The sequence below is a fragment of the Lepidochelys kempii genome, chromosome 8 (genome assembly GCF_965140285.1).
Source record: "Lepidochelys kempii isolate rLepKem1 chromosome 8, rLepKem1.hap1, whole genome shotgun sequence".
In the NCBI taxonomy this organism is placed as follows: domain Eukaryota; kingdom Metazoa; phylum Chordata; order Testudines; family Cheloniidae; genus Lepidochelys; species Lepidochelys kempii.
The window spans coordinates 80,100,028-80,121,916 of NC_136387.1; positions in this window are offsets into that span (position 1 = coordinate 80,100,028).

A 21,889-nucleotide genomic window follows, 5' to 3' on the forward strand; every position below is an offset into this window, starting at 1 on the left:
TGACTGTTGTCTTCACAAAAATTATGAGCAGGAATTTGTCAGCTCAAATACAAGCAGTTAAAAAGACTAAAATAGGGTGTACAAAACAAAAACTACACGTGGGTTATGTTTATGTGAATGAGTTTCTAACGGCTCTTTGTGTGCCATACAAATCCACAAATCAAATGTTGTACCACACAGAAAAGTACAGCATAAATCTGTTTATATACTTGTGAAGGAAAAAGTATACTAATTGATGAACACACAGAGCTGGGAGAAAGATTATTACCCACAGATGTATATTGGATGATTACCACAACCTTTTCCTAGTTTGTACCTAAATATTTTTACAGTCTGTATTTCAAATAGGAACACTATCCTCTCTCCCAACATTTATGCCATTTCACACTTCTTAAGTGAAAACTTTTTCACAAAACTCAGCTTAGGTGCCAACATTGTGCAACCCTTAAGTTGGAAAATGAAGCCATGTGAGCATAGATTTTAGGAAAACTGTACATGGTTTTTCCCCATGGTCAGTCTGCCATGTTGCATTAAGGTTAAGAACAGTGTAGTTGGGAATTTCAGATGTTGCTTGTGTTTTGTAGTGTATAAACTAATTAAGTTTAAACTAAGGAAGGAAATGGTATAGGGAGTTGAGGTGAAAGAGCCCCAGAAAAGCTAAAGACAGGAGCAGAGAGGGAGATGGAAAAAGTCCCATGAGGCTAAAATACTCTTGGAAGAGAAGTGACAGAACAAGGCCAGAGGAAAAAGCTGGAAGTTACAAAAGAGCCCTTGTGGGGTAAAAGAATCAAACAGGAGTGACAGACTGAGACCCAGTCAAAGACTCTAAGAATGTTGGTGCGGAAGAGAGGAAAAGAAAGGGCCCAAGGAGCTAGCAAACAGAGCTGTAAATGGGTGAGTTTCAGTGGGAGTTCTGTTGGAGGAGAAGGTATTTGTATTTGGTTTTGTATTTGCATTATTTGTTTGTGTAGAGGCTTGTAGGGGCTTTGTGCTGGGAGAGAAGCTGAGCCCTGATTAGGGGGTGGGGCTTCTCTGACTAGGGGTCCTAAAAGGTGGCCAGCCAGTCAGGCAGGGGCACAGACAGCTGCAGTGGCACAGGAGCCAGCAAACAGAGCTGTAAACAGGGGAGTTTCAGTGGGAGTTCTGTATTGTGGTGCTTGTTTGGGGTTTGTTTTTGCTGGGGGGGGGGTGTTTTGGTGTGGTTTGTGTTTCCCAGATTAACAGGATTTAGGTGGGAAGGCTATGACAGATACAGAGGTAGCAGTGGGAGTGACCCATGTAGCAGAAGACACAATGAAGATGACTGGATGTGGAAGCTGCGGTATGTACATGATCCTGGAGGGGGCACCTGGTAAGAGTTTTGTCTGTATGAAATGCCGTCTGATAGAGCTGATGGACGAAAAGATCCAAGGTTTGAAGATGCAGGTGGAAAGTCTGGTTGAGTTTAGAAAGGGGTGTGAGCAGATTATGGAGCAAAGACATGAAGTATCTGAAGGGAAAAGCTCAGACTTGCAGATGGAAGCAGGACTGAGGAATTCTGAGGGGAGACTGGGTGAGGAAAGTGGTCAGTGGAAGCATGTGACTAAAAGAATCAGGCAGAGGAAATGACGGGCTAGTGAGGGAGAAATAGAGCTCAAGAACAGGTTTGCAGAGTTGGAAAATGAAGAATGGGCTCAGCAGGTAGTCACTGAAGGTGGAAGGGCAAGGAAGAAGAGAAGAGCGGCTAGTCCTATAGGAAAACAGGAAGAGTCAATGGAGACTACACCAAATATGAGCCCCAGGAGGATACAGGATGGGTTGAAGAGGATTACAGGGGAGAATAGGAAAGGAAAGAACGTGCAGCCAGAGGGAACAGGGGATAGACTGGAGAATAGCACAGTCACCAGGAAAAGGCAGGTCTATGTGATCGGGGACTCTTTACTGAGAAGAATAGACAGGCCTGTAACCAGAGCTGTTCCAGAGAATAGAAGGGTGTGCTGTCTTCTAGGTGCTAAGATACGGGATGTAGACCTGAGGTTGAAAAGGATCCTAAAGGGAGCAGGAAAGAATCCCCTAATTATCGTTCATGTGGGAACAAATGATACGGCTAGATTCTTGCTGGAAAGTATTAAGGGAGACTATGCTAGGCTGGGGAAGACGCTTAAGGAAATGGAGGCTCAGGTGATCTTTAGTGGGATTCTGCCTGTTCCTAGGGAAGGGCAACAAAGGTGTGACAAGATTATGACTATCAACAGATGGCTTAGGCAGTGGTGCTATAAGGAGGGCTTTGGGATGTATGGCCACTGGGAGGCATTCATGGACAGAGGACAGTTCTCTCAGGATGGACTTCATCTGAGTAGGGAAGGAAATAGACTTCTAGGATGGAGGCTGGCACAATTGATTAAGAGAGCTTTAAACTAGGAATTTGGGGGAGATGTCCAGGTAATCTCCCCACGCCAGATTTTAGCATTGAGAGGGAAGAAAACGAAGTAGTAAAGGATACAGCTGTAGGTAGGAGAATGTGTATATAAGGAGGAAGGGCAGTGTGGATACCAATCTAATAGGTTATACTGGCTGTATAATGACCATGCCTAATAGGGTACAGAATGTGAGCGAGGCCAAACAGCAAAAATTAAGATGTTTGTACACCAGTGCGAGGAGCCTAGGTAACAAAATGGAGGAACGAGAGCTACTGGTGCAGGAAGTGAAACCAGATATTCTAGGGAGAACAGAAACATGGTGGAATAGTCGTCGTGACTGGGCTACAGGGATTGAAGAGTATGTGCTCTTTAGGAAAGACAGAAATAAAGGCAAAGGTGGGGGAGTAGCACTGTATATCAATGATGAGGTAGACTGTAAAGAAATAAGAAGCGATGGAATGGATAAGACAGAGTCCGTCTGGGCAAAAATTACATTGGGGAAGAAAACTACTAGAGCCTCCCCTGGGATAGTGCTTGGGGTGTGCTATAGACCGCCGGGATCTAATTTGGATATGGATAGAGCCCTCTTTAATGTTTTTAATGAAGTAAATACTAATGGAAACTGCATGATCATGGGAGACTTTAACTTCCCAGATATAGGCTGGAGGACGAGTGCTAGTAATAATAATACGGCTCAGATTTTCCTAGATGCAATAGCTGATGGATTCCTTCATCAAGTAGTTGCTAAACTGACTAGAGGGGATGCCATTTTAGATTTGGTTTTGGTGAGTAGTGAGGACCTCATAGAAGAAATGGTTGTAGGGGACAATCTTGGTTCAAGTGATCATGAGCTAATTCAGTTCAAACTGAATGGAAGGATTAACAAAAATAAATATGCAACTGGGGTTTTTGATTTCAAAAGGGCCAACTTTCAAAAATTAAGGAAATTAATTAGGGAAGTGGATTGGACTGAAGAACTTATGGATCTAAAGGCAGAGGAGGCCTGGGATTACTTTAAATCAAAGCTGCAGAAGCTATCAGAAGCCTGCATCCCAAGAAAGGGGAAAAAATTCATAGGCAGGAGTTGTAGACCAAGCTGGATGAGCAAGCATTTCAGAGAGGTGATTAAGAAAAAGCAGAAAGCATACAGGGAGTGGAAGATGGAAGGGATCAGCAAGGAAAGCTACCTTATTGAGGTCAGAACACGTAGGGATAAAGTGAGACAGGCTAAAAGTCAAGTAGAGTTGGACCTTGCAAAGGGAATTAGAACCTTTTACTATTGGTTTTATAGCCATATAAATAAGAAAACAAAGAAAGAAGAAGTGGGACTGCTAAACACTGAGGATGGAGTGGAGGTCAAGGATAATCTAGGCATGGCCCAATATCTAAACAAATACTTTTTGCCTCAGTCTTTAATAAGGCTAAAGAGGATCTTAGGGGTAATGGTAGCATGACAAATGGGAATGAGGATATGGAGGCAGATATTACCATATCTGAGGTAGAAGCGAAACTTGAACAGCTTAATGGGACTAAATTGGGGGGGCCCAGATAATCTTCATCCAAGAATATTAAAGGAATTGGCACACGAAATTGCAAGCCCATTAGCAAGATTTTTTTTAATGAATCTGTAAACTCAGGGGTTATACCGTATGATTGGAGAATTGCTAACATAGTTCCTATTTTTAAGAAAGGGAAAAAAAAGTGATCCAGGTAACTATAGGCCTGTGAGTTTGACATCTGTAGTATGCAAGGTCTTGGAAAAAATTTTGAAGGAGAAAGGAGTTAAGGACATTGAGGTCAATGGTAAATGGGACAAAATACAACATGGTTTTACAAAAGGTAGATCGTGCCTTCTTTGAGAAAGTAACAGATTTTTTTAGACAAAGGAAACGCAGTGGATCTAATTTACCTAGATTTCAGTAAGGCGTTTGATACCATGCCACATGGGGAATTATTAGTTAAATTGGAAAAGATGGGGATCAATATGAAAATTGAAAGGTGGATAAGGAATTGGTTAACAGGGAGACTACAGTGGGTCCTACTAAAAGGTGAACCGTCAGGCTGGAGGGAGGTTTCCAGTGGAGTTCCTCAGGGATCAGTTTTGGGACCAATCTTATTTAATCTTTTTTTACTGACCTCGGCACAAAAAGTGGGATTGCGCTAATAAAGTTTGCAGATGATACAAAACTGGGAGTTATTGCCAATTTAGAGAAGGACCAGGAAATCATACAGGAAGATTTGGATGACCTTGTAAACTGGAGTAATAGTAATAGGATGAAATTTAATAGTGAGAAGTGTAAGGTTATGCATTTAGGGATTAATAACAAGAATTTTAGTTATAAGCTGGGGATGCATCAATTAGAAGTAATGGAGGAGAAGGACCTCGGAGTACTGGTTGATCATAGGATGACTATGAGCCGCCAATGTGATATGGCAGTGAAAAAAGCTAATATGGTCTTGGATGCATCAGACGAGGTATTTCCAGTAGAGATAAGGAGGTTTTAGTACTGTTATACAAGGCACTGGTGAGACCTCACCTGGAATACTGTGTGCAGTTCTGTCCTTCCATGTTTAAGAAGGATGAATTCAAACTGGAACAGGTGCAGAGAAGGGCTACTAGGATGATCCGAGGAATGGAAAAGCTGTCTTATGAAAGGAGACTCAAGGAGCTTGGCTTGTTTAGCCTAACTAAAAGAAGGTTGAGGGGAGATATGATTGCTCCATATAAATATATCAGAGGGATAAATACTGGAGAGGGAGAGGAATTATTTAAGCTCAGTACCAATGTGAACACGAGAACAAATGGATATAAACTGGTCATTGGGAAGTTTAGACTTGAAATTAGATGAAGGTTTCTAACCATCAGAGGAGTGAAGTTTTGGAATAGCCTTCCAAGGGAAGCAGTGGGGACAAAAGACCTATCTGGCTTTAAGATTAAACTCGATAAGTTTATGGAGGAGATGGTATGATGGGATAACATGATTTTGGTAATTAATTGATCTTTAAATATTCATGCTAAATAGGCCCAATGGCCTGTGATGGGATGTTAGATGGGGTGGGATCTGAGTTACTACAGAAAATTCTTTCCTGGGTATCTGGCTGATGAATCTTGCCCACATACTAAGGGTTTAGTTGATCGCCATATTTGGGGTCGGGAAGGAATTTTCCCCCAGGGCAGATTGGAAGAGGCCCTGGAGGTTTTTCACCTTCCTCTGTAGCATGGGCACGGGTCACTTGTTGCAGGATTCTCTGCTCCTTGAAGTCTTTAAACCATGATTTGTGGACTTCAATAGCTCAGACATAGGTGAGAGGTTTTTTGCAGGACTGGGTGGGTGAGATTCTATGGCCTGCATTGTGCAGGAGGTCGGACTAGATGATCATAATGGTCCCTTCTGACCTTAGTATCTATGAATCTGTTGAGCAGAATAAAAGAAGCCCAGATGAAGTGGACCTAATTTAATGTCAGAAGGGAAGGGAGATAGTGAGGCAGGCACACACATACACATACATTGGGGGAGCTGAAAGATATTCATAGTAGGAGAGGTAAGAGAGACTGCAAGAAATCAAAGAAAGTGGTCAGAGAATCTCAGAGATGTAGCCAAAGTAATTGCAAAATGTGCTTAGGGAAGCCTAGAAACAGCAAGAAGAGAAACTGAGGCAGCTGCCTGAGGTACTAGGAAATGGGAAACTGATTTAAGACTCAATCTTTAGGAACAGAGAGACAACTGCCAAGGAGGTGGAGAATCATACAATAGGTTGAATGGCTGACAGGTATAGTTGGAGAAGCTGAGAGTTGGAGTAGACTATCTGAGAGACCCGGATTAAGGAGTTGGGAGACCTATGCTGGGCAGCTGAAAGAGGCTGGAGAAACTGACAGTAGCAGCCTGAGGAGCAAACCGATGCATCTGGAAGAAATGAAAGACATATTTCCCCCTCCTACAACTTCACTTTGAAAATAATGTTCAGACAGAGCAAAAACTCAAACAGTATCCTTCCTAATTTCACTTTTATGTTTTAAAACTGTTTTAAGTAACAAAACAAGAACTTCCTTCTTTTGTTAATTAGATGGATTTATCATGTGCAAAAGTGTTCCTTATGGACACTTTGATTTCATGAGGTCTTACTTTACTTATGAGCACCCCCCGGCCTGACAATGATCATTAATGAATGTTTTTCCTGCATCCCTCATAGTGGTTATTTTGTCTGTTCACCCTTTGTGGACAGATGGAAACATAATGCAATGAACAGAAAACCCAAGTATGTCCTTTTTTTTTTTTTTTTTTTTAGTTGATGACGAAGTCTTTTGTAGTTCATTGTGAACACAGAATATACTCACAACTTTTAATTAATTAATTTAATCTATTTGTATTATCTGTGTTATGACATTAGTTTGTCTATCCTGCCTGCCAAGTGTCAATATCTCTAGCCTAACTAAAATGACAGTCTGTAGATTATTCAGCAGGGTTCTAATTTGTCTGGATGGAACCAAACATTCTTATCAGAATTCAGTAAAGGAGTATTTGTACAGAAAACATGAGAAGCTGCGAGGGACAGATCTCAAAAGGTTCAGCAGTTTGATTTGGATAAGCATCCAGAAATTCACATTGTTCTTCTGAACTTATCCAAAACACCTACCACTTCCATGGTTTCTGAATATGTACAGTTCAAAATTGAAATCTCACAAAAATCAACTGTCTCACGGGATTTCCTGTATATCCTGGTTCTGATTAAGTCAGAAATACCACAAAAATAACCATACTAGTGCTGGTCAGATTGCCAACTGGGAAAATCATAAACCCTGATCTGCTGAGTATTCCATTAGCTATCTTGTTCACCACCCTTGAGGGCACAAAACCTGTGGTTCTTACTCAGGCCCTAAGCCCTGGAATTTACTGCTGCGGTTCCCAGGTGACTGAGGATGGATGGATAGATCTGATTTATGTAGAGATGAGACCTGAGTATTAAAGTTTGGATCCAGAGTCTGAGTTTCCCCAAGTTTTGGGTATTGAGTGTGAATTGTAGTTCTGATCTAGTGTTCCAGTAGAGGTCTGTCTCTAATTTTATGATACATACTCTGTGGGTGGGTGTATAGTGTATAGCTCTCTTTTTCTCTTAATTGGCCTCATGTTAGGTGCATATTGCTCAGCAATCATCCAAACTATGCCAGTGGGTTTCTGGATGTTCTTTAATCTAAATCTACAGCATGTGTGGGTGCTTGTGGAAGATGTCAGCCGCACTGTACCAATGATTCAAATAAGGCAAAAGCCTTTTGGGTTGAATAAAAATCTTGGGCCATAGCAATTATAACATAACTAAACTGTTCTAATGTTAGTGTCTCTTTAAGTCTGTATAATTAAAACTATTCAGCCATGGAAATGTTTATAAAGATTGCTTTAAAATGTGTATACAAAATATTGAGGTGTGGATGGGCAGGGTGAGAAACGGTCGCAAAAATGTGATACTAAGTTAGGGAAAACTTTCCTGTGTGTTTCACTTGACTTCCCCAGTCTCCTTCCCACTTAGTAATTGGGTGAGAGCTCTGGCAGTGGACTGAAAATAAGGGCATGATCCTGCAAACCATATGTAAGTATTGAAATCAGTGGGCCAAATCCAGAGAGGTACTGAGCACCTTCATCTTCTGTGGGCTTCAGTGAGAGGTTGAAGGTACTCAGAAGGTGCTCGGAGTATCTCTGTATATGGCCCAGGTGAGTAAGGGTTGCAGGCACTGGCTGTAACACCCTGATTCAAAGCCCTTTGAAATCCAATGGAAATACTTCTATTGACTTCTTTGGTGGACTTTGGTTCAGTCCATAGGTGTACAGTATCACATTTTGTTTCATAATTGACTCCACTGAAAAATAGATTTTGAAATATGTTTATGGTTTCTCAAATTGTTAAATACAGGACATTTCAGAATTTGCACATAGCTTACACATCTGGGCTAGGTCATGTGAAAGATGTGTAATGCTTGTGTATAACATTTATAGGAGATGATTGGTTACAAATTTAAAATATATTTGCAAAGTTCTGTAAACCTAAAACGTTGGAAGGATTCCCCAGTTTACAAAACGACATTCTTGTGGAATGTACTGTGTAATGTATGAGTGAGTTTTGCCTTCAGTGTTGGGCAGTGAATGAAACTGATGCACAATATGACTAGACAGACCAGAATTTTGCAACAAATGGGAGCAGTGAAAGCTATAATTTCATGGATTTGTGTTATTTTTCAAGATCTGTGACATTTATGCAATGAGCATGAAATCTGTAATAGTAATGATTAAAAGAGGAGGAGGACTTGTGGCACCTTAGAGACTTACAAATTTATTTGAGCATAAGCTTTCGTGAGCTACAGCTCACTTCATCGGATGCATTCAGTGATTAAGTACTTGTATTTGATAATATATAGAGCATGGATAGTCAATGGGTGGACTGAGGTCCAAATCCGGACTGCCAGACTCTTTTCAGTGGACCGCAGGGGCAGAGGTGACGTGTGGGCAGGGCATGCAGGGTCACATGCCCCCCAGTTTCTCCGGACGCCTCTGGAGGGTATGCCCAGAAGCGAGGAGGCAGCACTCCGCCTGGCAGCGGTTCTCTCCGAGTGTTCGTGCAGTGCGGGGAAGGAGCAGGGCGGCTGGCTGAGCTCCTGTTCTCAGTGGTAGCAGAGGACAGAACAAGGAGTAATGGTCTCAGGTTGCAGTGGGGGTGGTTTAGGTTGGATGTTAGGAAAAACTTTTTTACTAGGATGGTGGTGAAGCACTGGAATGGGTTCCCTAGGGAGGTGGTGGAATCTCCTTCCTTTGAGGTTTTTAAGGTCAGGCTTGACAAAGCCCTGGCTGGGATGATTTAGTCAGGGATCGGTCCTGCTTTGAGCAGGGGGTTGGACTAGATGACCTCCTGAGGTCCCTTCCAACCCTGATATTCTATGATTCCTCTCCTTAAACCCCCTCCCCCCACCCCCCAAATGTGGCTGCTTCATCTTCCCTGCTTCTGGAGTACCAGTGCTTCTGCCTGTTTTACCAACTATGCACCAAGGTGAGTCGGGGTGGAAGAAGAGGCCATGCATGGGACTCCCGCAGCAGGGAAGGTGAAGGAGCCCCATGTCGGGGGGGAGGAGGAGCTCAGCCAGCTGCCCTGCTGCTTCCTCTCACCCCATGCTGCTCACACACGCTGAGAGTGCCGCTGCCAAAGAGCATACTGCCGCCTTGCTTCTGGACATCCAGAGAAATCGGGGGTGGGGTGGACGTGACCCCTCCCCCCAACTGTTTTCCCCACACTGAGGGCATCTGTTATCACCCCAATTTTACACTGGTATAACTTCACTTACGCTAATGGAGTTACTCCTGATCTACTCTCATATAAATGAGATCTGAACCAGATGCTATACAAATGATTTGACTGGGAGTGTGGGGGGGATGATTACTTGGATTACCCAAGGGCACAGAGCAAATATGAACTAGAATTTAAGTAAGAAATTTTGCTCTCCTTTCCACTAATGCAACCTCATTGACTTCAGTGTGGTTGCACTCGTGTAACTGAGAATAGAATTTGTCCATAGGAGTCCTACAGCCAACTGCATACTTGAACCACCAGACTAACGTCAACATATCTAGACAGATTCAAAACTATTTAAATAAAGTCAGTGAGAACAATACACAATCTTTGTTCACTATTTTTTTTAAAAAATCTTTTCACTAAAATTGTTTTTACTCTGAAAAGATGAAATCCTGAATTTCCACATTTTTTACTTCACAGTGACTTCTAGCAAGTTTTTTTTCCTAAACTATCACCCTAGCAATCTCAGTGTGGCTCTGAATATTGAGCTGTGTGCTTAGTGTCTCATGCATCATTACCGTAACCTGTCTCAACAGAGATTTATCAAAGGTCTAGTAAGGTGCAACTGGGGTGTCTAGATGTGCACAACTGAAGAAAAAATTCTGCATTGGAATGCATTTAACAATTGTGTTGATAATACACAAGCCAAAACAGACATCAGTTAATTCTCCCCTGTAACACCAGCACACCTGGGTGGGTCATCAGCAGTGGGGGTTGAATATGGGACCTCTGAATCATAATACATGAGCCTTTACTGCCTGAGCTAAAAGCCTTGGCTGTAGCAGCGTCATCAATGTTTAGTTGGCCTATCCACCACTAGAGGGAGACAGAGTACCACACCGAGCGAGCATAACTTACCACTATATTTGTTCTGACTGAGCTAACAGGAGTAAAACATATTACAAAAATCCTTTCTTTTGTCAATAAAGTTGGCATATATAACTCTGAATGCACACAGAGCAGGTCTATTGAGTAAGAAGTTGCCATTTTTATATAGTATGGATGGAATCCTGGTGGCCATTAAGTCAATGGCAAAACTTACATGAATTTCAACTGAGTCAGGGTTTCACCCTAATTGTCCCAGCTATAACATCTCTGTATTGCTTGCAAGTATAAAAATAACTTCCTGTGTTGCAGTTGCAAAATTGTAAGTGCAATAATTTGCACCTGCTTTTGGACTCACTTAGGCCTTAGAACTTGCATCAAGAAACTTCCATGTGAGACTCCCAAAACAGTTTAGAAATAATAATTAAGCTTCACAACATCACTGTGTTGTAGACAGCTACTGTTCTTTTTAGAAGGGGAAAATGAAGGAACTTAAAAGTGAAGGTGACATGTTGAAAGTCTCGCAGTGATGGAGCTAGGAATAGAGCCCAGGTCTTCTAAGTCCAACTCTTATAGGCTGGTCACATCCATCCCCCTAATGTACTTAATTCAGAAGCATATTATTTTTTTTATCTTTTGCCGGAGAGCTGGCTGAAATGATTGTCTACCATGTGTAGAGGTAGCTCCACAGAACTATTTTAATCCATTTCTAAATCCATTTAATCTATTTCTAAATAGCATCTCTGATTGTATTTTTAAAACTTTGTGACACAAAGCAAAATAACTTTGCATGATCTAGTCTGAAGTAACTCCCACTAGGAATGGATGTACAATAAAACATCTACCTGAAAAGACTATTTTCCTTTTAGTTTTTCTGGACCTACCATTATTTAAATATTTTTACAATGATTTTGACTAGATATTTTCTTTGCAATATGATTTGGAAGAAATATTGTACATTGATTAATCCTAGCAAGCTCCCTTAGTTCATAGCCATTATATAAAATCTATAATTTATTGCTGCAGTGCAAAACATTTTATAGGTTCAAGTTTCCAAAAAAACAAATTTATTTCATCTAATTAAATAGTGCTTGGAACTCCCATTATTCTTATGTCCTATTATACATATTGCTTTTTTACACTGTAGTGCCTTGGCATAGTTAAGCATTAAAGCAGGTATAATTTAAATGGAAACTATTTTTCTTTAGTCTCTTCATTTCAAAGTGTGTGTGACCCAAATATTGCAAGGTATATATGATTTCATCTTTCAACAAGATTCATGTTTAAACAGCTTTGCATGTGTGTTTAGAGCAGAGTATTCGAGTGGGTTGTTAATACAAATTATTGATATTGTTTGATACTTTCTACCAGAATATCATTTTATACTATTCTAATACACTAGAATAGTAGTACACAATGAGGAATAGTTGTGGTATGTTTAAAATACTGGTTCATTTGTGCTTATTCCAATGAGCTTTAAACACAAAGAACCAGATTCTGGCCCTGATAGACCTTGGGTTAGTGGGATGGGAGGTAAATTAGAGCTGCATCTGAGCTGCTGCACTCTGTCATCTGTTTGATATAGCTGGGAGGATGGGAGGCCTTGGTCAAGCACCCTTTCTCCTAGCCATTCTGCCTGCACCATGATCTGGGAGAATGTGAGAGCAGGAGCAAAGGAGGTTTAAGAAATGCTATGGGGTCCCTATACTGCTATAGGATTCTCCTATTCTGGGGGAATCCTCCACTGCCCTGATCCACCGAGTTTACAGGATCAGAGTTCCTGTAGCATGGCTGAGTGTTCTGGCCACAGTATTTGCAAATGTGTACTGTTCCTATGCTCATTACAGAATAAGTAAATTATCTTTTTTTTAATATGGGAAGGGTAGCCGTGTTATTCTGAATCTGTAAAAGCGGCAAAGAGTTTTGTGGCACCTTATAGACTAACAGACATATTGAAACATAAGCTTTCGTGGGTGAATGCATCCAACAAAAGCTTATGCTCCAATATGTCTGTTAGTCTATAAGGTGCCACAGGACTCCTTGATTCTTTTTTTATAGGAAATCTATTGTATTTCCAGTGATTTAATGCAATTATTCTAATAAATTGGGTGACACAGTGTTGGAACTGTCAGAGCAGAAATTCAGTATTTTAAGTAGAAGCCACAATTGCTCTAATGTCAGGGAAAACTAGTTTAAGTGGGGTCTTTATTCCTGCACTGTAATCTCTACAGTGGTCACATGTAGGCATCCACATGAGCCAAGGAGTTAATGCACATTATTATTTAACTTCTGTCATTTAATACGTACAGGCAGCAAAATGGGGTGATCATAGCTATGAAATGCATCACCACAAGTTTTGACAGATTAAGTGTGCATATTATAACTGGTATCTCCAATGGATCATGACAGATTGCTGTGTTTTGCAAGCAATTGTTTAATGATATGATTTACAGTTCACAGAGGGGATCAGAAAGAAAGACAAAGGGTTACTTTGGAGCATGCCACTGCAAGTCAGGAAGGCAGTGTAAATGTTGGCTCTTACCAAACCACATCATCATGGGCATTTGCAAAACAGTCAGCATCAATCAGTTAACAAACCATTGTTTCTGGTACACTGAAAAACCAATAAATGAGACACCTTAGAACTTGCTTCTGTATCCATAGAGAAAGCATAGGTATGTTTGTGTTCTGTAGCTCAGTGTCCCTGAAACTCTGTACCCTGTCGATTTGCTGACCTTTTAATCAACACACAAAGAAAGCCAAAGAGTAATGCTGAAAATCATGTAACTTTTTCAAGACACTAGAATGTGATAGAAACACTATTCTGGGTAATACAGAAAAGCTTTATTTTCCAAAGGTGGTTTGATATAATTAGGTTTAAAAAAAAAACCCAAACAAACAAAAAACCACAGCAAGTGTACTCAATACAACCTATGGAAGTATATAGTAAAAAAGGCTTTTCAGAAACCATTTGAAAAAATTCATTGTTCCCCTTCTGCAAAAATGGTTGTACAGAGGATATGATGATAAATTTTATTACTTATTAGCATTAGTGAAAAAGTGCATTTTAATGACATGGACTGATAATGCATAGCCAAGCTATAAACCACCTTTCTTAGAGAACATTGGCAATGAACCAGGTGACTTTCTATCACTTTCAGAAATGAGATGTCCTAGAAACAAAATGTTTTTTCAAGGACTGGATTCTTCAGGTAGTAGGTCTATGCCTTTCCTTATAGTTACTGTGTTCTGCTAGATGCCATTGTGACATCCACCAAAGTACCATCTGGACTGTGGAATTGTTGTGCACCCTTAACTCTCTAGCTGAGGCTCCCTCTCACCCTGCTCTGCTAGTGAAAAGCAGTCTTTCCAGACTTTGCTCCCACACAGCCATTAGCATGTGAAGACACACCCAACAAACTTACATGAATGCTCTCCTAGTCACTCATGAATTGTATACAGGAAGACACCTGCAAATCCCTCCTGCCCCAGTCTGAAATGTGGGTCTTACACAGCTCCAGACCCTCTTGAACAATGCAAGCTCATTAACTAATTCACCATTCCATCAGTGGATAATGGATATGCACCAGCCTTTGTTAACCTGAGTAGAGATTTCCCAAACACTTCAATTAACCATACTGTTTTAGATAAAACATTAAAACAAGTTTAATTATAAAAAGAGTCTAAGTGTCTGTAAGTGGTTTAGGCATAAGAGTCAGAATTGGTGACAAAAGAAATAAAAGATAAAATCACAAGCTAATTCCTAAACTTTTCCATGCTAAATAAGATTTGAAAGCACAAGGATTTCCCTCACCTAAAACTTTCAGCTGTTCATGCTAACTGGAAAGCCTTTCACTTAGGACCATCCCCCTCCCGCACAGTTCACTGTTGGTCTTTGTCTTCCAAGAGATCTTCTCTGTTGTGAAAAGAGGGGGAAGTAGAGGCCAAGTGATGTCACTGTTTCTTATTTTATACTCTCCTCCTCACATCCAGGAATATCACCCTCTCCCCCCGCTGGAGCACGGACAATGAGTGTGTGGTGTATGTGAGACTTGAAATGTCTCTAAGGTGAATTGTAAGTTTCTTGCTCGCACCTTTTGTGTACGTGAGGCTTGAGTTGTCTCTGGGGATGACATGCAAGTAGTTTGTTTATAGCTCTTTTGTTATTTCTAAAGAGAGTCTGTGGGCATTCTCCAGACTTCAAACATGTTTCAGTAACAACCATAGCAAAATTTCATAACTTCAAATACAATGATGATACACACAGTTAAAAAGGACAGTGATGCTCAACGGATTATGACTTTTCCACTTATAGCTCACAAGGCATACTTTGCACAAAACATATCATAACCATACACAAGTGATGAATATGAGGGTCACAGGGTGTTATTTTGAGGTACAGTGTGTCACAGGTGGATGCAACCTGTTGCTATCCTGGGAAAAGAAGAGAAATGTAACTGCTGCTATCTTAAATAAATCGGGTTTTGGTTTCATTTTATTTACACATAGGCATATCTCTTTAACACTTCAGCTTTTTCCTGGCTTATCTATTTTAAAATGATGCCTCCTGGGGGGAAGGTAGTCCATGCCCAAACTTGTAAATGTCAATCTAATAAACTAAACATCAATGGCAGGGTTTGCTCCTCCAGGGTTCACATATGGAGCAGCCCTTCTGCATGTAAAGACATTCCCCTTCCTTCACCCAGGGGAGTGTCTGGTGTTCCCTTACCACCATATTCTTCATATGTCCAAAACATTTTGATACATACTTGGAAGGATTCAATCACACAAACCTACACTGCTAAGTGGAAAAGATTTACAACATGGTGCATACAACATCAATTGCATCCTGTTAATGCACAGATCCCTACAAATCTGGACAATATGCTCTCTAACAATCTCAGGACTCTCAAATAGACCTGGATAGGTACACCAGGCAATGATCAGTGCACCTCACTATCCTGTCAAAGTCTGCATGGTCTTTTCCCACCACACAATGGCAAAATTCCCCAGAAGCCTTACTAGGGTTTTTCTGAAAGTGAAAGAACACCCACCCCCCTGGGACCATAATTTGTTCTTGCAGGTCTAATGGGTTCCCCTTTTGAACCCTTAGCAATCTTTTCTATTACACTTATCTATGAAAACTACTTTTTGGTAGCAATCATATTAGTTAAAAGAACTGAGGAGATACGGGCACTCACGGCAGGTTTTCCATGCAAATAAGGTGTTTCTTTGGCTCCACCCCAAGTTCCTACCGAAGATAATTTCAGACTTCTATTTATATCAAATGGTCCATGTGCTAGCATTTTTTTCCTAATCACATACTAATCAGAGAGAGTTTAAGATGCACCTGCTAGATTTTTACAAGGCTTTAACCTTTTTATTTGCAAAGAACCAGACCTTTCAGGGCTACTCTGAAACTGTTTATGGCATTTTCTGTGAGAATGAAGAATATCAGCCTAGATATTATCTAAGTGGATGTTGGGGTATATTAAAGTTTTTTATAAGATAGCTAGTGTAGATCTCCCCCCAGCTAATATTTGAGTGCACAGCGCTCTACTAGGGCCCAGGCAGTCTCTGCATTCCCATTTCAGATATCGGTAAGGCAGCCAGTTGAGGTTCAGGCCATACTTTTACCAAGAAATATTTCATAATAGATGGATCAAGGGCTGATGCTGCTTTTGACACAGCTGAACTACAATCTTTAATTAGACTCAGAGTACCTGTCTCGTCCCATCACTGCTTTGGGGGTCATCAAGAGTGGCGTATATATGGACCAGCACTTAGCGAAGAGAGAACAGAAGCTGGGAATGAGCGACAGGGGAGTGGATCACTTGATGATTACCTGTTCTGTTCATTCCCTCTGGGGCACCTGGCACTGGCCACTGTCGGAAGACAGGATACGGGGCTAGATGGACCTTTGGTCTGACCCAGTAGGGCCATTTTTATGTTCTTAACAGTTACTTACCTTTACAGTAGCTGGAGTTCTTCAAGGTATTGTCCATATATATATTCCAGAGCCCACCTTCCTTGCCTGCTACTGCGGATCCTGTTACTCAGGATTCTATGGAAATGTGAAAGAACTGAGTGGCATTTAGGCCTACTCTATCCTTTATGCCCTGTGTAAGGGAACATAAATGTCCCCAGGGCACATGTGTGGCTCTAACATATACTACTGGCCAAAACACTCCAATCTCAAGTGCCTGGGGCACATGTGCACAGAAGGGAATGTATATGGATAAGACTTCTTGAAGAACTCTAGTTCCTGTAAAGGTGACTAACTTTTTCTGGTAGAAGAGTGCCTTTTTCCTGTGTAACTTATACCACTTTAAAGGCAAGATAAGCTAGACTGGGAAAAGGCACTTTTTAACCCCAATAAGTCTGTGCACACAAGGAGTTATACCATCATAACTATATCAGTATAATTATACTGCTATAGTTCTGCTGGTAAATTTTCCTATGTAGACAAGCTAAGAAGTTAATGCAACCTAAGACTGAGCTATATTTTCCACAGCCTCCTCCTACACTGGGGAACCACATTGAAGAAGGATTCCTGTGCCATGGAAGCTGTGTTGCCAAAGTGGGGGTCGGGGGAGGTAGGCCTTTGAACCAAGGCAGAGACACAGAGCTGTAGAGGAACCTCTGAGATCCATGGGAATTGAAGCCAAACCAGTTTCCATTCCATGGGGAGGCAAACCCAGCTCCACTGATGGAATGATCTGGGATAAGTATCTGGAAACCTACTGGAATTTTTCTCGACAAGGGACACCCTCCCATGGTGTTTCTTCTATGGAAGGGCAGTATTCTCCCCAAAGTGACCAAGCTCATGTCAAAGATTCTCCCTTTTGTGGAAGTCTTCATAAAAAAGTGGGGGCGGGGGGGAAGGAGGGAGGAATGTTAATGCCAAGTGCCTTTAGGATTTATTAATGATGCACAAAGAAGTATTGGGGCCAGATCCCATAAGTGGTTGAGAGCTCCTTCTTACTTCAGTAGAAGTTGTGGACACCTAAGGCCTTGCAGTAACTCCAGTTACTAGGCCTTGCAGGCAGCACTCAATGTCTCACAAAATCATACCTTTCATCTCTAGCAGTTGACAGGGGTCTCTTGCAGGACCTGGTTATCATTACATAGGAATTCCATAGATTAATATTAGAGATATTGTAGATGCACCTTAACCTACTGGAGTACTAGTCTGAAATTGATAGAGTGATCTTTTCTGACCCAGACAAGGCAGTTGAAGCAAACTCTGCTCTGGGTTGAAGTGTGCAGGCAAAGAAATTGATACTTGGGAACTTTGATGGGGAGATCTGTTATAGTAGGACTGAACAAAGTTAATGGAAATTTGAGCCCCAGAGCCACCAGAAAATTAAAGATTGGAGGAGAGAACAGAGTGTGTGCACTGAAAACTAAATCACAGAGCAAAGCTTTGAAAAGTGCCATTTCACACTTGGAAATTTAATACAGAAAGTTGAAGTGACCAAATAAGGAGTTTTGACATGAATGAAAATATTTTCAGTCTGTTTTGACCTGTGGGAAAAACTGCCTTTGACCACATCAGAAAATTGAAAAAACTATAAAAGTGTTTTAAATTATTTTTTTTTCATCCTAATAAACCTGTAACAAAGCTAATGACCATGATATTACTCTGGCTTTACCAACATGACCCACGTTTTCCACACAGTATGCTTTCCTCCCCCAGTCTGCTTCTCTTCCTGAAAATGCTACAAGCTTGGTGCTCCTTACATGGCTATTGAAGCATTTAAAACATATTGTGTTAAAATTAATTGAGTACATAAAATCAAAAAGAGTTGATAAAAGTGTTAAAGATTTATGAAAGCTAGTGGATGATCAAAGCACACAAAAGCTTAGAATCCCAAAACCCCGCTTTCTATCTTATCTTGCATATGAGCCCCCTTTGATCTTCTTCCCCTCAACCTTTTACATGGTTTTTATGTGCTCTTGAAATTGTTTTGCTAATATAGTAGCATAATGAGGGTACCATTGAAAATTCAGCCTGAGAAGAAAAGTGTAGGGTCTGATTCTGCAAAGATTTATGTATGTGCTTAATTTTATGTATATAAATTGAAGTTTTTTGGGACTACTCACGTGTGTCATGTTAAGCATGTGTTAAGTCTTGGTAGGATCAGAGCATTACACTTCTTCTGTAATAAGAACTTGGTTTGTTATCTGTGCTACTCCATATATATTCTATGATTCTTTGTTTGACATGTAGTACTTTTACGATTAACTAAAAAGTTGAAGGTAAAATAAAAAATACAGTCAGTGTAAAAAAGCAAATTATCCAATCCATGAAAGTAGCATGTAGATTTATGACATTTTTCATTAAGCTGATTTAAAAAATGGATGGGAATTCACTTGATAGTAAAATACTGTAAATGAATGTAGTGATTTTATTACTACCTGTTGATTAAAAAGTGGAACTGAAACTTATTTGTGCTGATTGTATATAACAAAATAAGGGATGTAATAAAGTAAAATAACTAGCAATTATTGTTGTAACTGTTTTAGCTTATGTACATAATTATATAAGAAGTGTAAAAGATAATGAAAAATATGCATCAAAATAGTATGAATGATCCTATTAATCTTTTAAACTCACATAGCAGTTTATGCATCTTACCGTAGGGTGGGTCAGTGCTAACATTAGCCCCTTATGGAACATGTAGGCTGAGGCTAAGATAGTGCCAACTGGTGTCTCTGCAGACTTGCAAGTTTGTCTCTATTTGCCTGAAATTTCTTTCCACTTGGAGTGTTAGTGACTATTAAGGCTAAGGTTGCATAAATTTCCATTCTATGCCTGTCTTCACTTGTACGTGTGATGTAGATGCTTTCACCTTTGGGCAGAGATCATCATGAAAAGTGAATCCTTATTTGAAAGTTTGAGTAAAGATGATTCAGATGTTTTTGATCATGAGGAGAATGGCCAAAAAGACTTTTCCAACTATGAAAAATAAATCTAACAATTATTACTGTATGACCTTTTATTGAACAGACTTGTAGCACAAATGACCACAAGTTGGTAGTTTTGAAATTTGTAATAGAACTGGCCCTCATTGGTTGGAGAGTAGTGCTTTTCCTTCTTCTGCAGGAAACTGGGTTTGATCTCTTCCATTTATGAGCCTTGAAATATCACACATGCAACATATGGAGTGCAGACTGTTTTCACTAAGGTTGTAGAGTACACATCTAAGGAAGGCAGCAGTGCACTTCCATGCAAAGCTAGCTGGCTGCATCCTGAAATCATCTCTCAATATAGTGATGTGACTTGATGGGGACATCTGTGGCTGGGGAAAATTTGGCTGGACTTCATAAGGGCACCCATGAGGGTGAAGACTACAGAACAGCAGAGACTTTTTCCTTAGCCACTGCAGAACCTGTACAGTGAACAGAGGTGGACAAAGGGCTCCTGCAATCACCTGTGGAGCAGTTAAGGAGCCTAGGAGAGGGGCTTCCTCCTGAACACTTCAGAAGATCTGCAGTAGTTATACTAGGGAAGGCTGACAGGGAATGCATGCACAGATAATTTAAGCATGGATTACATTCCTTTATATCTGATTGGAACTAAACTATTGCCTTAGATCTTCTAACATAAGAAGGGCTCAAAACACATTCCCTGAGAGCGTTGCTGGGTACCTAAGAGAGAGCACTGGCAAAGCCTTTTGATGCACCTTAGAAACTCAGCAGCTGGGAAATGTCCCTGGAAGTTTTATATTGAGAAGAAGATTTTAATTAATTGCACAATTACACTATTGTCATGAAACAGCTGAACAGTCCTCTTGAGTCCTTACCAGGTTTCCAAAGAATTGATATCACACAAAAGCAGTTCTGTTAAATTCCTTAGGATATGCAACAATAATAGAATATTTAGATTTCACATTAAAGCACACAGGAGATTCCTGAACTGCAACTTTAACTCCACTCCCTTCTGTATGCATTACAACAATGTAATCTTTAATTATGTGGCCACAAGCTACTTAATAAAAAATATATCATACAGGTTTTTTGCTTCAACCATAGATATACATGTAGCATCTTGTATAGAGCCCTATGTATAATGTGATTACACAGCCATGTAAATTGTTATATAATTGTAGTTCTTTTGAATTTGCCATGTAATGCTCCAGAGCCTAAGCTTTCTTTGCAAAAGTAATTAAGCCTCTAGACCTTATGGTTACAAAGACAACCTTTAGAATGTCAAATTAATGTGAGCAGATGCAATGATGTCTTTCTTCATCTGCAGCCAGCTTGAAACAGTAGCTCAGAGAGAAATATACTATGAACTGATTCATTTACATCAATAAGTTGTTGATTCTGAAACCTAATGAGGATAATGTAACAGTTAATATTGTTAACTACTTCACTGCTGATAATTTTAGCAGCAAGTTAATGTACTCTCTGTCACTCCTGGGTGTCAGGAGATTCAATTAGAGAGGTTACAGAGGGGTAGCTAGTGTGGGAAATGCTGTTCTGGTTTGCTAGTGTGGGAAATGAAAAATTTCATTCCCTCGCCGCCAAATTTAAAGTAACCTCTACTATTGCAGAATGTGGAAGGAAACAGAAGGAGCATCCCTTCCCCATTGCACAATACCCTCAAATGTCTCCATGTTGAAAAAAGAATAAAATGACTCTAATGCCTTCCCTGGTATAGAAGGCCCCAACTGTCTCTTATCAGACTGCTCACTTCTCATCAGCAGTTTCTATCACACAATGATACCTTTTCTTTCCTTTCATTTTTGAAGCATTTTTTTTTTTTTGTCCCTAATCCTCTGGTCCAGCTGAACTCGGCTGCCACTAATAAAGAAAATGTGTAATTCACAGATGTGGACAAAATTAGTAAAGATACATTTTCTCCCCTTTAAGGTATGTATCATATAAAAGTCAAGAAAGAGATGATCAGAATTATAATGAAATTAGAGTACATTTCCTATAAAAGAATATGTCCAGATGTTATATATGTATTTAAAATTGTAGGAAAACAGTATGACCTTACTATATCACTATATGAGAAATATGACATGGTCATAGAATAAAAGAATGAATCATAATGTATGCACACAAAAAGCAGAGTTAAGGTTGCACTTGCAGTCTGCACTAGGCTTTTCCTGAATTTTGAATTGTAATAGTACAAGCATAATGTGCTATTAACACAGTGTTTTATTTATTTATTTATGTATTTTATTAAGAAGTTTTATAGGAACACTGAAGAAAGGAAAGCTTCTGTCTGACATTACTGCTTTGGAATCCCAGCAGGGACTCATGAGGACTGTTCATCTGTTCCATGACAACACTTTAATCTTGCAATTAATTAAAAT